This window comes from Cyanistes caeruleus, chromosome 3, assembly GCF_971803275.1.
Source record: "Cyanistes caeruleus chromosome 3, bCyaCae1.hap1.1, whole genome shotgun sequence".
Taxonomy (NCBI): domain Eukaryota; kingdom Metazoa; phylum Chordata; class Aves; order Passeriformes; family Paridae; genus Cyanistes; species Cyanistes caeruleus.
Genome location: NC_141703.1, coordinates 96,619,684 through 96,635,637, shown reverse-complemented (window position 1 = coordinate 96,635,637; position 15,954 = coordinate 96,619,684). Strand labels below are relative to the sequence as shown.

Here is a 15,954-nt window from a genome sequence, read left to right as displayed (position 1 = left end):
ATAAAATTAAAAACATAGGAAATGGTGACAGAAAAGGGAATGATTTCTTGAATATTAAATATAAATATGCGTTATTATATGTGTATAAAATGTGTTCCCTAAAACCTGGGAAAAAAACCAAACCAAACAACAAACGAGTCTGCACATTTAGACTTCGGAAAAATGAGTGAAATGCTGATAAATATGAATTATTTAAGAACAATGTTTTTGGAAACCTCAGCACAATGTTACTATGCTAATGCATACAAATTTACAGAATAAAACTGACCCACTTATTTTCATTGTCCAAAACATGTGAATTGAACAAAAACAACAGCCCCTAAAGTGATGAAGCGCTGAAATGCAAGGAAGCTTAAAGGGCAAGATGTTACAACGTGGTGCATTTGCTACAGTGCAACTTTGCTCCTCCTTTTCTTAGCTGCCTCTTGTTTGCTGCTCCTTGCACTGGAGATGGATTTTGCCTCTAGTGCTTGCCCAGAGACTGTGCTGTTTGCCTTCTCTCAGCCACACATCTGCAACTTCTGTCAGATTCTTTGCCCAGAGATTCAGGATCTCCCCCTTTGCTGTCTTTTCATTTGCAACTGCAGCTTAAGGGCTTGCTGCCAAAGGAACTGCACTTAAGAGAGTAAAGTAAGATGCTGATGATGTAGCCAGGTGTTTCTGAGGATAATCATCCATTCCTTCTAAAACCATTAATTTTCCTGGAGATTCAGCCATTCCTTTCTATAGCTGGAAAAAGAAACATGCACCCCCAAAGACTGGAGCCACAGACCCCTTTGCTTTACCCAAGTCCTAAGGCAGCTGCCTGCAGGACCTGACAATTCTATACAGTGCATAGATGCACTCCATGGGGAGGTTTTTACAAGGGATTGTTTTTTGTTTTAGAGAAAATAATGTCTTTTCAAAGAGCCAAACACTGAATTCCTTGCCTGCAATTTAAGCTACAAAGACTCCAGAGCATTTTTCTTGGGTGAGGACTTCAGAGTTCACTGTTAACATCAGCTTGTATTTATCATGTGTATCAGAGTGACAAATGAGGCTGTGGGGCTTGTGCTGTGTGATATTGCACAAAGAAACAGTACTCCAAAATCTTTCCTTAGAGAAGCACACGGTTAAGGCAGAAAAGCCAGCTGGAGCTTAATGGACTAAAGGAACCCAAGAGATAACAGGCAAAACTACCCACATTTATCTTGAACTTTCTCTCCTTCACTCGGCTCCCTTTCAACTAAAACACTGGGAACTTTTCTGATGCTGTTACTTAATTAGTCACAAGCATGCTTTAGAAGCATTATTCACACTATAAGGACTGGATGCTCTAATTTTCTCTATGGCTCACGGAGAACAGCAGTTCCCTAAATGACAATAGCGGTCATTCCACTAGGTGGTGCTGAGTAAGAGCAATCTTTTAAAATGAAACAAAACTTTTAAAAAGATTAACTTCAATTTCATGGAAACAGAAGCAATGTTTCACAATATCAAGTGGAATTAAATGGAAGTAAAATTCAAAGCTGGAAGAAATTTTTCCCTTGGCCCTTTCTTGTACTCATCCTCATTCTGATCACCAGGAGGGGGGCAATGTAACTTTGGCTCTGCAAGTTGAATCCTAATTTTCATCTTTCTGCTACAGCTAGAAAAAGCTGCCCTTTTTGTCCTTTTTTGGTCATCTCCCATGGCAGCAAAACTACAACAGACTTGTAAATATACATTAAATTAGTAAACTGGTTAGTACCTGTTCAAATTCCAGCTAAGTGTCATTTAGTAATTTGAAATCAGTAATGGTTATTTGGCATCATATGGAAAAAAAAACCTGCTCCTCTGATATGAGATACTTTTTGGTATTAGGGGAAATACTGCTCGTTGTCAGAGGCAAAAACGACCCCTAGGTTCTGAAATGCTGCTCTCTTCTAGATTTAGCCCTTGCAAAATCGCTAAGGCAGCAAGTAAACACTACTGAACACTCAACAAACAGCCTCACGAGGGTGAATGAAGATGTTTCTGGAGAAAAGCAATCAGAGTAGGTAATTGATGAATGGTCTGATAAAGGGAAACACTGACCTCTGATTTTAGGACTCTTTCAGCTGAAAGGCATTTCTTAAAACAGACAAAATCATGACTTGCCATAAATTTTGCCTATACTAAAATCACAGAGTTTTCTATGAATTTGTTAACAAAGAACCAGAAAGACACATGTTCTACTTTGAATACAGAGAAACAGTCCTTGCAAGAATACAAAAGATCCTTCTGCAAAATATTCTCATCCCACTTCTGTAGCAACAGATCTAGCACATTGAAGGACTGGAAATTAACTGAATAGCTGCAAACTTTCACTGCAATAACTGCAGTAATCTCCACAAAATGACCCTACCAACCTATACATTTAAGAAAAGAACAAAACAAAACAAAAAACAACTCTATTCAACAGAACTGGTAATTCCTCTCTCTGTTGCTCTTAGACAGATTTGTAAAATGGTGGAATGAAGAAAATTATTGCTTAATGATATGACAGTTTGTACTACCAACCATCATATTGTGAAGCCTCTTTATAGAAATTTCCAGCTCATTCTAAGAAAAAGACAATGAAAGCAGGATCTACAAATACATGACAAATTGTTCCATGCCCTAACACAGCACAGGGTCAATGCCAGGGCCCTCACTTCTCATTAACTCTGCAGGAGGGCGCAAAGGCGACGGCAGGGAATGGCACTACGTCACCGGACATCATGCCTTGCCTTGCTCTATTTCTGGTGCACCTTTCTGTAGCTAATTAAGAGCTCAGCCAGCTTCCCTAGGTGATTTTCAGATGTTGTCTTCTAAAACTGAGCTAATGCTGTAATAACACCAGTAATTCAGAGGCAGGATCTTGTCCCATGTACACCAAGAGCAGCTCTACCTGCTCGGTCCGAATTACACTTGCATCACTTTCCTTCCTTTTCTTTACACACATAAGAGGCTTGAGTGGGCTGAGATTTACTTCATTTCCCTCTCTTTGATCCAGTGCTGAAGAAACTCTGGGCCAGAGGAGACCCTTCCACACTGGTTAGAACATGGGAAGAAAGCAGTTTCATGAGGTATGAAGGCTCAGAGAAAGATCCCAGCAGGACACTGGTAAATTGAGATGACATAGCTATTGATGCTTTTAACTGGAGTACTTTCCATGTCCCCATGGCAGTGCTAACTGCATCCTTTGTCCTGCTCTTTTCCTGTGATTCACAAGGGATGAACCAAACAACACCCAACATCTTCATGGGACAAAACAAAAAATCTTGAACAGAAGCTTAAATGCAGAGAAGGTGCTGTTACTTTAGATCCTCACCAAAGTTTGAAGCAGGTCATATTTTAGACCAATTATTACTTTTAAATCAATGGGATCATATAGGAGGCACACACAGAAGGTGAGTTAAAAAAATAAAAGGAATTGGGAAGCTGATGTTTCTCCAAGGAAATAACAAAAGCTGTAGGAAGTATGGAAATCAGGCATGTTTTCCACCTTCTGTTCTCAATACTGAAACAACTTCTTGCCACAAACACATCCTCTAAGTGCTTGGTGGTATTTTTGGGACAAACGTAAAACAGAACAAGAGCTGTTCAAGCACCCTCTAGATGCAAGCTCCATGTGAGACTACAAGCCTGTATCTGAAAACTGAGTAGCACAGGTACTACCCAAGACTACTCTGCGCTGACCTGCACAGCAGGGCTTCCAGAGCGGTGCAAATCCGGTGAGCTGAACCTCCCTCAGAACCTTGGTGTCCACTGATTGAAATGATGTCTTACATCTACAAAGATGTCCTGTATTTTCCTTTCCACTTAATTTTTTACTGCTGATACTTCTGCCCTGGCAGGTTCGGCAATGCTGCTTTTTATTACACTTTCTGGACCCAAGGAGCGAAGTCGATTACTAGAGAACAGCAGGACACATTGGCTGCTATGGTTCTTTGCAGCAATCAGCAGCATGAAGCAAGGGAGGTCAATTAGCAGCTTCTGTGATGGCAGTGTCCAAACTCAAGAGCTGTTATGTCTATTTAGCACCTACCTCAGAAACTGTAGTTAACTACTTTGGAAACTCTACATTAACATTAGCACTCCAAATCTTTATTTGAGGCATTAGCCCTCCAATCTTTCCTCCAGGCAGCACGGCCTAGCCTGTACTAAATATAATCTGGGAAGTTATAAAGCTTTGCCTCATTAAATAAATATTTTATCAAGTTGTTTTCTATTTTTCTTTCTGTCCTCCACTTCCTAAAGGATTTTCAGCTATACAGGCCCATACATAGATCCTACTGGGCACCCACTTAGGTACCAGCATAAATGGCTGGTACTGACCTAAATTATTTTCTTTAGGAAACATCAGTGTTTCAAGAAAGCATGACATGTTCTTAAAATCGGGAAGGCACCTTTTAGAACCACAGAACCATTTAGCTTGGAAAAGACTAGAGTTAGATCATTGAGTCCAGCTGTAAACCTGGAGCTGCCAAGCCCACCACCCAACTATGTCCCTAAGTCTTTTAAAGACCTCCAGGCATGGTGACTCAACCACTTTCCTGGGCAGCCTATTACAGGGCATGACAGTCCTTTTGGTAAAGATATTTCTCCTAACAGGCAATCGAAATGTCCTCTGCTACAACTTAAGACCATTTCTCGACTCTCTTCTCGCTACAATCTCCTTTTAGGCAGCTGTAGAGAGTGATAAGCCTACTAGTTTCCAGACTAAACAGCTCAGCTCCCTCAGTCAGTCATCACAGAACTCATTCTCTATACCCTTCACCAGCTTAATCACTCCTCATTGAACACACTTTTATTATAAGTAATTATTTGGGGGTTTTTTAAGACAAAGCAGTATATGGATGACAGCTGGGAGTTGATACAATACAATATGTATTAGGAAAAAAACTCTCCTGCTTTGGATGTGACAAGACTTGACAACAGGTGTTTACTGCCCCAACTTGATACTTGATAATGCCTTAAAAAGGGTTTTGACATGTGAAAGTATTTTTCATTTCATTAAAAGCACTATTTGGAGAAAAAAAAATTAAGAGGTTTACAAAGTCTCAAACAGATTGAGGTTGGAAAAGACATCTGGAGGCAACTGGTCCAACCACCCTGCTGAAGCAGGGCAACCTACAGCACTGACCTACAGTTGTCCAGGACTCCAGCCAGAGGGCTTTTGAACATCTCCAAGGAAGAAGACACCACAGCCCCTCTGGGCAACCTGTGCCAGTGCTCAGTCACCCTCACAGGAAAAAAGTGTTTCCTGAAGTTCAGAATTACAACCTGTACTTCAGATTGTGCCCACTGCACCTTGTCTTGTCACTGGGCATCCCTGAGAAGATCCTGTCTGTTTTCTGTGTACCCTCCCTTCAGGTATTTGTACATACTGATGAGATTCCCCCCTGAGCTTTCCCTTCTCCAGGCTGAGCAGTCACAGCTCTCTCAGCTTTTTCCTATAGGAAATAATTATATTTCCTATAATTTTTCCTTCCCTGGACTCTCTCCAGTATGCCCATGTCTCTCATACTGCAGGGCTCAGGAAGGGACATGCTGCTCCAGGTGTGAGCAGAGGGGAAGGATCACCTCTCACACCTGATGGCAGTACCTTCCCTATCGCAGCTCAGAATCTCATTAGCCATCTTTGTGCAAGGGTTCATCCCTGGCTCCTGTTCAACCCTGTGTCTACCAAATGATCTTCTCTCCAGAGCTGCTTCCCTTGCTGCATGGACTCCTCAACTCTCAACAACTCCTCCTCCCTCTCTTTTCATCTCCTCCTTTTTCAGGAAGGCACTTAGTAGGCTTTCCAGATTCTCACGGTAGCGGAGGAAGACCTTATGCAACAAACATGTCGTGCACCTTTTACTTCACCACCTGTGCCTGATAAAATCATTTGCTGAAAAACACACAAAAACCTATATGGATCTAATGGGCCTTTAAATAATCTTTTTGATGAGGCACAACAGCCAGGGATCCAAACATCACCCAGCCTTGAGTCTGCCCTTCTCCACAAGAGAGGTCCAGCTGCCGCTTTCTCAACAAGCTCGTCCTTGTGAGCCAGCTTGCTCTACTGAGAATAAACCTCTTCACATGAGCTACAACAGGCAGTCCTATGCACAGCTCACACAGTGCTCATTAATTTTCTGACACAGCACAGAAAACACAAGATACACTTCAGGATGTCAAAATACTGCTTAAAGAAAGCAAAAAAAATAAATAAAAGGCTTATGTTATCAAAACTCGAACATAAGACATCCCTTATTTCAGCTAGGTGGGTATGATCATTTGTATGCTGGCCATGAAAATAGGGAAGCAGGGCAAACACTTTCAAGAAAATTCAAACAGTGAGTATCTTCAGTGTACAAATATGATTAAAAACAAAGGTGCATGCATTTGTTGATATGTTATCTGATACAGGTTATATAAACAGCGTACTGTTTCTTATCTCTACCTGTTTAAGTAGTGAAACAAATCCACAAGAGCAACTTGGTCATCAAAAGGACCATTAGTTACAAAGAATCATCAAAAGTATCCAGGAGAGAAACTAATTGTAGATAAACATATACATCAGTGTTTACTGCACCAAACACTTCTAAAGCAACATAACAGAACTTGCTGAAGGGTTTCTTTATCACAGTGTTCCTTCAATTAGTTTTAACCCTGAATAATATTAAAGCCTAGGCAATTTTAACACCAAAGGAAAAAAAATTCCTTTATCATCTTATAAGCACTGATGGAAGAGACAGCAATTACCTTTCAAAATACACACTGCTAACTTGAGCTCTTTGAAGATGTGAAGTAACTTGCACATTTGGGACTGTTTGTGGCTTGTTTTGGTTTTTTTTTTTTTTTGGGGTGGGGGGGGTGAGGGGAGGAGGGAAGGAAAGGGAGAAGATCCAGCTGAAAATGTGGTTGTGACTCTGGAAGATGTTGAGCTGTTTTTGACAAGCTTGTCAGAGAAACACTTTCTTAACTCAAATGACACAAGTAGCCAAACCCACACATACAGGAGCACTTATGTACTTAACACTGATTTTGGCAAGTGCTCGAGCAGGCCAGAGAAATGGGGCTCGTCACCTGGCAACATTAAGGCACTGGACAGTATGCATCAGGATACAGGCAGGGTATTTAAAGCTAAAGAGATACTGAAAATATCAGAGAGTAGGCACTAAATGCCAGCAGAATTCAGCTATCATCACCCTACACAAGCATTAAGTGTGTTTAAAACAGCTTTTCTTCATGCATGAGGAAAAGATCCTGAATGAAACATGTCAGCCCTTCAGAAATCGTTTCTTATGAGTACTAACAATTTCACCTTTCTAATACCATATAAAATGAGTGTTTTCCTTATCAGTACAAAGAAATGAGCTATAATTAGAAACTAGCAGAGATAACTTGCCCCATCTGACCAAGGCTACACGGGCTCTACCACCTAAATCAACGAAGAATTCCTCAGCCCACTCCTTCAAGAGGACTGAGGTCATTGCATGCTCCTCTCTGGCTCTCTGCTCTGTAGTTCAGCCACTCTGGAACGGCAGGGATGGACAGTTTTCCTACAAGTGCACTGAGTTTGGCTTTCCATGTAAGTGTGAGCTTTCTAAGTGTGAGCTCCAGGCTGAGCCTCCATGAGTTCAGGTGCAAAATCCCATGGAGAACTTTAACCACAGTTTTTGAAGTCCTTCATGACGACCAAACAGCTCTGAGTGCTGTGTGCCTATTCACAAACCAGACTACTCAACTGTTGTTTATTTCACTGAGGGCTACTTCTGTTCCAAGACCTCAAAATATGCAGCTGCGTCAGTATTTTGGTCACTATTCTTCTCACTTCCCAAACCAGAAAACAGTTTTTCATCTCTATTCCCTTATCTGTATGATTTGCATGTAGCCTGATTTGAAACTACTTCAGCTGAGCTTTTAGAAAGATTGAGGGAAGATTCCCTGCAAGGCAGAGGTCTTAGGAAGTTATGTCCTTCCAAGAGCAGATGGTTTTGTAGTGGATACCACAGCAGATAGTTTACAAGGATTATCATCACTGCAAACTTTACCCTAGGGAGGTTCACACCAAGCATTTCTCTGAACATCTTCTATCATCATCATCGCTAAAGCACTATGCTGGGGGACATACAGCAAAAAAAGCTTTTCATTTTGAATGTACCCAAACACCTAGATTGCAGCTAAATAATGATGACTAATAATCTTCTGTCAGCTTAGTAACTTCAAATATTATATATAAAGCAATAACCATGACATTTTCCAGATCATAATCACCAGAAGTTTCTAGAATTTTTGATAGGTATGCAAAAGACATTTGCACATAGTCATACTCCTTTAAAACTTGAATGGCCATCATTAAATGCATTATCATTGTCATTTAAAGTAAAACAGATACTGCTTTCCAGTCAGCAAAGCTTTCAAATGGTATAAAAGAGCTGTTCCTAGCATTACCTTCTGCAAAGCTGGAGACTGAATGAGCAGTTCAAAGCTCAGTAACTGATGCAAAATGCTACTGCGGAATGAACTACTTGTGTCAGCACATCAGCCTTCCTACCTTAGCACCTCAGCCTCACTCCAATGCCCAGCTCCATGAAGACAAAAAAATCCTGCTAAGTCCAACAGCTCTGAAATGGTGACCAGAAAAACTCCACTTTTTAATCCACTCCCTTTTGAAATCAGGAAGGCTCCAAAACCTGCTAAAGAACTGCAAGGAAAACCCATGAAAGCCACTAGTGCCTTTGTAGCACATGGGCTTTATTGTAGCAAGATTTTCCTTGCAAAGAGAAAGACCCTTCTTTTCCCAAACCACCACACCAAAACATCACCTGTGATTTCAGTGGCCTTCTAATCACACTATTTTATGGAAGCCCTAGCTTTTGGCTCAGAATTATCTAACTCTGTTTCTGGATTCAGTGCTAATCCCAAATCAGTCATATTTGCGGATTTAAATTTTCAAGTCCTTTGAGTAAATCTTACTGGTTTAAAAGAAGTTACACATATATCAATGTTGCTGTAAATAGAAAAAAAATGCAGTGTAATTCCAAGCAAGTATTTGCAAATTAGACCTAAGGAACACACAACTAACTACTTAAAAATGCCTGAATTAGTATAATGCTAACAAAGACAATGTTTCCACAAGATCCAGGTGGAAATACATCAGAAGACGTGCCCAACATTGGCAAATTGTGGTCAGCATCAGAAAACCCAGCTATGACTTTTACGAGCACCATATGGTGGGAAAAAGGTTCTTTCCCACAGCTGATGCTGTAACTGAAAGACCATGGTTAATGATTTACCTTTGTGCAATATTTTACAAAACATTGGTTAGGATAGTTCTCATAATTCAGAGAAAGAGATAAAATGGCTAACGTATCTTCTTGCAAATACTTCTGTTCGAGATGTAGCCATGACCAAAGGAACTATGATTTTTTTTTTTTTTAACACACTAAAAATTTGAGAATAGTTTATTAAAATAGTTACCAACATATGGTGTGATTTTTTACAAGTGGTCAGGCACATCTGCCAGGGAAGTGAGTTATAGCTTACTAAAGGCTGATGATATAAGCTATCTGCCAAGAGATGAGAAGTAAATGTGACTCACAGAACAGCTTCTGAGTCAATACTGCAAAGAATTTTTACTTTAAAGGGTATACCTAATTAGGCAAAATGGGATCAACAGAGCCTTTGTGGCTTGGTGAAGCTTCTCACTGTTTCTGAGGTTAGCCCCTGGCTGCTCCTGAAGCATACTTCTGATATGCTTCTCACTTGCACTTCTAAAGCACTTCTCCATTTGTTAAAACTACTCAAATTGGTTTTCATTTTCTCATTATGCTAGTCAGCAATGCTGGTGTGTATCTAATAACTTGAAGAGAGTTAAAAGTTTCTGCTAAGTCCAATAAAACCTGCAGCTCAAAAACAATTACCTAAAAATCCCCATTATATTCTTCCATGAATCCCTTTTTTCCTATTAAAAAAAGTCAATAGACAGTATACTAAAAAAAAAGATTCTGTCCCTCTTGTTTCTTCATGATTTGATATTGATAGTATAGAGTATACTGAATTCTTTGCTAGTGAAAGCTTAGGAACAGTTAATATTTTACAAAATATGAACTTTCCAAAACATGTATATAATTTGCATACTTATTTAATTTTGAACGAGTGTCAGGAGCAAAATCGAAGTACCATGAAGCAAATAATATTTCAAAGTATGAGGGAAGAAAAATATCACTGATCACTCTAATTAAAAGTAAAAAAATGCAGTGGACAAAAATTAGGAATTAAGGGGAAAAAAGGCAAGTAACAGAAAAAACTGGAAAAAGTGATGTAGTTAAATGAATGCCACCAGAGACCTTCTATGTAAAGAAAACTCAACAGCAAACAACTTTCCTCCTCTTCTAAGCACTTTCCTCCTGTGAGTTGTGTCCTTTGTGCCCACAGTCAGAAGGAACAGGCACATCCCTTCCACCTAAGGTCTTTCCAAGTTGGAAATTAGTGCCTGACAGGTTCCAGCAATGTAATTTTTTTTTAATCATGCCTGTTGTCCCTCTACCTCAAATCATGACTGCCCTGTCAAGAAATCCTAAAACAAGGGAAAAGGCCATATCTCTCCTGCTGACTGATCCAGATCTCCAAATGTACCTTTCTCCATTATCTGCACATCCCCTTGGGCCTTTGTTTGCTCATGCAAAACCATCCTAAGGTATCCCCAGCCTCTGCCACAGGCTCACTGCTGTCCATATTCACCTCTGCAACAAACAGTGCTTCCAGCATGCAGAGAAGAACCCATGGGGAGAAAACATAATTTCTTGTTTCTCTTTATCAGTGCTCCAAAACAAAAGATTCAACTGTAAAAGATTCACCTGTATTCCTGTAATAATCCCATACACTCCAGTAAGTACGAAATAAAATATTCAGTGAATGTAAGTTTGATAGGTGACTCGCAGAAGGGCACAAGGCACTGACACTCTGCCAGGATGGGCATCCAAAATTGCACATCCAATACTGTGAATCACAGAAAAGTGTTTTTTTCTTCCTGCCCTTCATCAAGGCTGTAGGATCCACAGCCAATTAACAAATGATATCCTGACACACTTGCCTTACTGCAGTCACACTTATCAGACCTGCTGCTTGCTGGCTTTAGCAGTTATTCCCAAAGAAATCAGCTAGACTTCATGATAGAGAAAATAATAACCTGTGACTGTAATGTGCCTAATGTGTACAGAGTAATTTTTTCAGTGAATGAATTTCATTTACTTGTGGTGAAAACCACGTGCTAAATCACCTCAAAACAAAAAACCCAAACAAACAAAAAAAGGCCAAAGCCTTGAAGATACATCTTCAAAGAGCACAGATGCAGGACAGATTTATCCTTCTATGACACTGAGTGGGTGAAAAAAAGCTGCACATGCTTCCAGAGAACCCTCTGGACAGACACCCTACAGCTGACAACAGGCTTTTGGCTGCTCCATCCTTTTTCCAACTGTTTTCCCTACTGATAAGGGAGAGGAGAGAGCAACATAGATGAATGTAGCCTTGCCAAATCACCCACAGGTCTTTGTTACCTGGAAACAAGACCTATCATTTCACTGATAGCACAGCAACATAGATATGGATGGGGAAAAGCTCATTGAAAGTATAATGCTATAAATCCTTATGGTTTATGCTAAAATAAGTGACTGAGAGCTCCTCTGTGGGTCTCTCTAGATTTAATGGGCTCATCACAGACAGAGTTTTTTAAATTTCATGGGTGCCTGTAGTATTGTTGCATTGGTTTTGGCAACAGCCTCCTGCCTTAGGAGGATGAGCTGAAGCAGATGTGCACTTTCACCAAGGGGAGAAATCAACACCACCTTAATTTCTGAAAGTTTGTCTTTGCCTGCCTTTCTTAACCAGCACACTGAAAACTCACAAGTGTGACGAGCAAAAAATGGCAAGCAATATATATGTTATGGTTTTAAAGCATTAGCTAAAAAATTACTAGAGAACTTAATATGTAACATAAACCAAAAAGTTTACACAGACTATTCAATGGTGAAACACAGACACGTGGATGTGGAGATACCTCAGGCTGGTGTGACTTCAGTGCCCATCATGTCTACTTGTGGATATTACTGACATGTTGAGGGTAGGAAATGCTGCCAAGTACCACATTCTGCTTCCACCTCATATGAATTTACATTTCTATATGCATATTCAAACTAGCATCTGATGTGCTATCACTTTCCTGCTTTGCATGAATTGTTGTTTTTTTTTTACAAAAAATCCCCCCAAACCATTGCTTAATATAATGCTGCATATAGAAAACAAAGCTGGAGAGGAGCACAAAAGAGCAGCTCAAATCTGGTGGATGCAGTCAAAGCTAACAATGATTTTCCAGTATAATATAATATTGGAACATATAGGTACTGTCCAGTTATTGAACAACTTGCTGCAAGTCTCAGCTGCCCTCTGGAGAAAACCATGAAAGGTTAGAAAATGCAAAGCATGATTCCTATTAATGCTTTAAATTAATACAGGAGTTACTTTCTAAGAATTTTAATATGTAGTCATTGCCTTCTGAAAATACAGTGCTGCTAAAAAGTTTTAAAGCAGCAGGATACATTGCAAGGCCTGTATGTAGGCCCAAAAATGGAATTACTCAGTGTGTGAAAACGGAAGCCATAAAGAAGTTTAATCTTTCAAATATTTATGCACATATTAATCTTCAAGAACAAACAGTGCCACAGAATGAGGATGAGGGCACAAGACATCAGCATAACTACTAGAAAACTGTTCACTAGGCTTCCCCCCCTATTATTATAAATCTTGTGGTAGGAAGGTCCAGGACCCCATTTGTAAGATAATCACAATCAAATGATTTCTCAGGGATCCAGCCCAGACCAACCTTGTATAGAGCACTTTAGGACCCCCATGGAGTCCCTACTACTTCCAGAGCATAACCCTCCAACTCCAGGTTTGTGCCTATGCCACCAATAGAACCTGCTAGGTGGGTTACAGGGAAAGAGAAACTTTGACTGCCTGGGTAATACACTGTGCTGGCTTTAGGGAGTTGTGTGTTCTGCACACATCTCACGTCAACACAGTCCTGCACAGCAGTATCAGAAATGATAGCAACTGCACAGGCTCTGGCACTTGTAATTTCAGATTTTGATCTGAATGGCCAAGTAAACAACAATTCCTGCAGAGCAGCCCACCTCAGATGCACAGCTTCCAGTGCAGACTGGCTACACTTATGTTGTCACTGAAACTCTCTGTGCACACCAATCTTGGTGTGAAAGTCACTGCTTCCTCCATATACCTGTCAGAAACTCTGCAGAGAAGGCAGCCGTGTTTTAGCCAGCATGACAGCTGCTACAGTGCATCATGCTCCTGTAAACTGTGTTAATGCCCAACTGCACTTTCAAGTACATTTGAACATCTTGCTTTGACCTACACTTTTGGGCCATAATTACCAATTTCCCTGCCTAGGTAATACTGCAGCTGCCCATATCGCCACTTGTCCCTGAGCAGGAACATAGAGGATGGGTCTCCCGAGTTGTTATTTTGATTTGTGGCAGGAGCTTTTACCTGTACAGTGCCAGGTACCCACTTCTTGACACTAATTATGTACTCAGAGAATGACCACTTTGCAACCATTGAAGACAGAGTGCTTGCTGTGCAGATCTGAAGCAGATCCCACCCTGAAGAGCAGAGCCTTCATGTGCACCTTTATGCTGCAGAACTGTGAAGTGAGAGGTACCTTGCTTCTCTCCTAAGAGCTCTCTTGTGTTTCCTGCAGAGAAACAGCATCCACACGGGGTCTGGGAGGGTCTGCTCCAGCTCTTGCTCAGCTGAAAGCATCCCTGAGTCAGTCACTTGCAAGCTGTCCTGCTGTGCTTTGGCCATAAAGCCATCATGCCTGAGGGAAACCACCGCTCTGCAGGAAGAGGAACTTAACCATGTTGGGTACCTGGCAGAAAACATCCCTGAAAGGTGAAAACAACCTTACAGCTACTTCAAGCCGTATCTCTGACCATCTGGAGGGGTGCTAGGGTGGCTCAGTGGGTCAAACAATCTGACCCCCAAAGAAAAACACTTGCTCTGTCTTTTGTGAGGATGCAGAACATCTTTACATCCTTACAGAACACCTCCAGCTTCTGTAAAAACATGCACTAATTAGCATAAATATTTTAAAAAATGCTCTTATACATAATAATTCTGAAGACAACCTGAAAACTAATTAATAGTTTTGGAATATTTTTTTTCCCCCCTCTTTCTGGAGCACCATCTGGTGCCCTTCCTAAAATACCAAGGCTAGAGAATTATTTATGTGAGCTTTGACCACGTCTGAACAGCTCACAGAATGATGTATGTTTTTAATGCTGTGATACTGACAACAAGCCTTTTTTCTCTAAATTAATGGGGAAAAAAGTGTCGCACAGTGAAGATAAAAGTGACTTTGTGAAGTTTTATTCTTTAGAAGTTGCCTTTTGTAACAGATGAGGGTCTTTGCAGAAATGTCAGTGTCAGCTTGTCTGACCAAAGGGAGGGGTGCCATGGCACATGTGGTGTGTGCACGGTGGGAATCAATGGTATATCAGGTTTATATCAGAATTAATTAGGTCGTGAAAAACAGACAACCTACCCCAAACCAGCCCCACAACACACACAAACAAAACCCTAGATCAACCCATGCCATCCTTCAGCAAAAGAGCAGCTGCCTATAGCTTCTCACAGGTACAAATCAGCTTTTTAGGCTGACTGGTTTAACTTTTTTATATGTTTCTCTTCTTCATAAATGCATTTGATATGCAAATTCACACTGAAAAACAGATGTTCACAGTCTAAATCAAATCACAGAATGGTTTGGGATGGAAGGGACCTTCAAGATCTTCTAGTTCCAACCCCCATGCCACGGGCAGGGTCATCTCCTCCCAGACCATGTTGCTCAAAGCCCTGTTTAGCCTGGCTTTGAACACTTGCAGGGATGGGGGAAAGAAGAGTGAAAGGCTGGGTTTTGAGATCCAACAGGTGTTGGGTGTACCAGACCCCACGGAGCAGGGCTGCAGTGCACCCCCTGCCCACCAGCTGGTCTCCAGTAATTCCCCCTTCTGGAAAGCAGCACGGGGACCTTTGAACAGGAACACACAGTTTTTACACCAAAGGGCTGTGAAAATGGACCTTTGGAAACAGGGCCCAAAAGTATCAGTTAAAAAGAAATAAGAAAACCTAAACTCTCCATTTACAGATCCCTGTACTCACCAGCACATCTCAAAGCACTTACTCCTGGACATGAAGGCTTTTATCCTTGTTTTAAAACAGCACAGAAAACGTCCCCTGCCATGCAGTGCCTTGAACACTCTGCCAGCTGTGGCAGAGCTGGGATGGGGGGAAGCAGTGACAAACAGCTGGCACAAAGCAGCTTTAAACTGGGAGACAGACCACCAGGCTGCAGAGTTGTAAGTGCTTCCTTTTATACCCTTGGCATTATCCTGAAGTACTGTTTAATAAGCATCATGCCTCTGCTCTGAGGATGAAATACCAGAAAGTCCCTAGGAGTGGCTTCACATCTGAACCTGCCTTCTGTGCACCAACAGCTGCTGCAAGAATTATTTTTCCTCTCTAGACAACCAATATAAGTACCTTAAACTGTCTGCTACAGTACTGAAATGAGTCCAACATAAGATTTAAAATAAACAAAACAACCCTCAATATATTAAGTGCTCTAAAATCAAAACAAGGCACCTTAAATCAAGCTGAATGCATCTGAGTAGGTTTTCATTATCTAGATTTATCTTGGGTACCTGTCATTTCTTTCTCATTAAATTGCAATATAAATTGTACGCATAAAAATATTAAAACATATTTTCTTCTCAAAATGACTAAAATGTGATAAAAGCCCACACAATACTTTCCCTTGCCTTGATGTTTGCAAGAGAGTACCATATGGCTTGTCTGAATCCCTCAACGTGAGTCTTCCTGAATTCAAAACTAATTTGA

The 15,954-nt window shown here is 40.8% G+C and overlaps 1 protein-coding gene across 4 annotated transcripts in view; it reads right to left on the bottom strand.

Moving 5' to 3' along the window:
- Positions 1 to 15,954, bottom strand: part of ALCAM (activated leukocyte cell adhesion molecule) — a 114,495-nt gene that overhangs the window by 35,147 nt on the left and 63,394 nt on the right. The gene's annotated exons all lie outside the window — the stretch shown is intronic.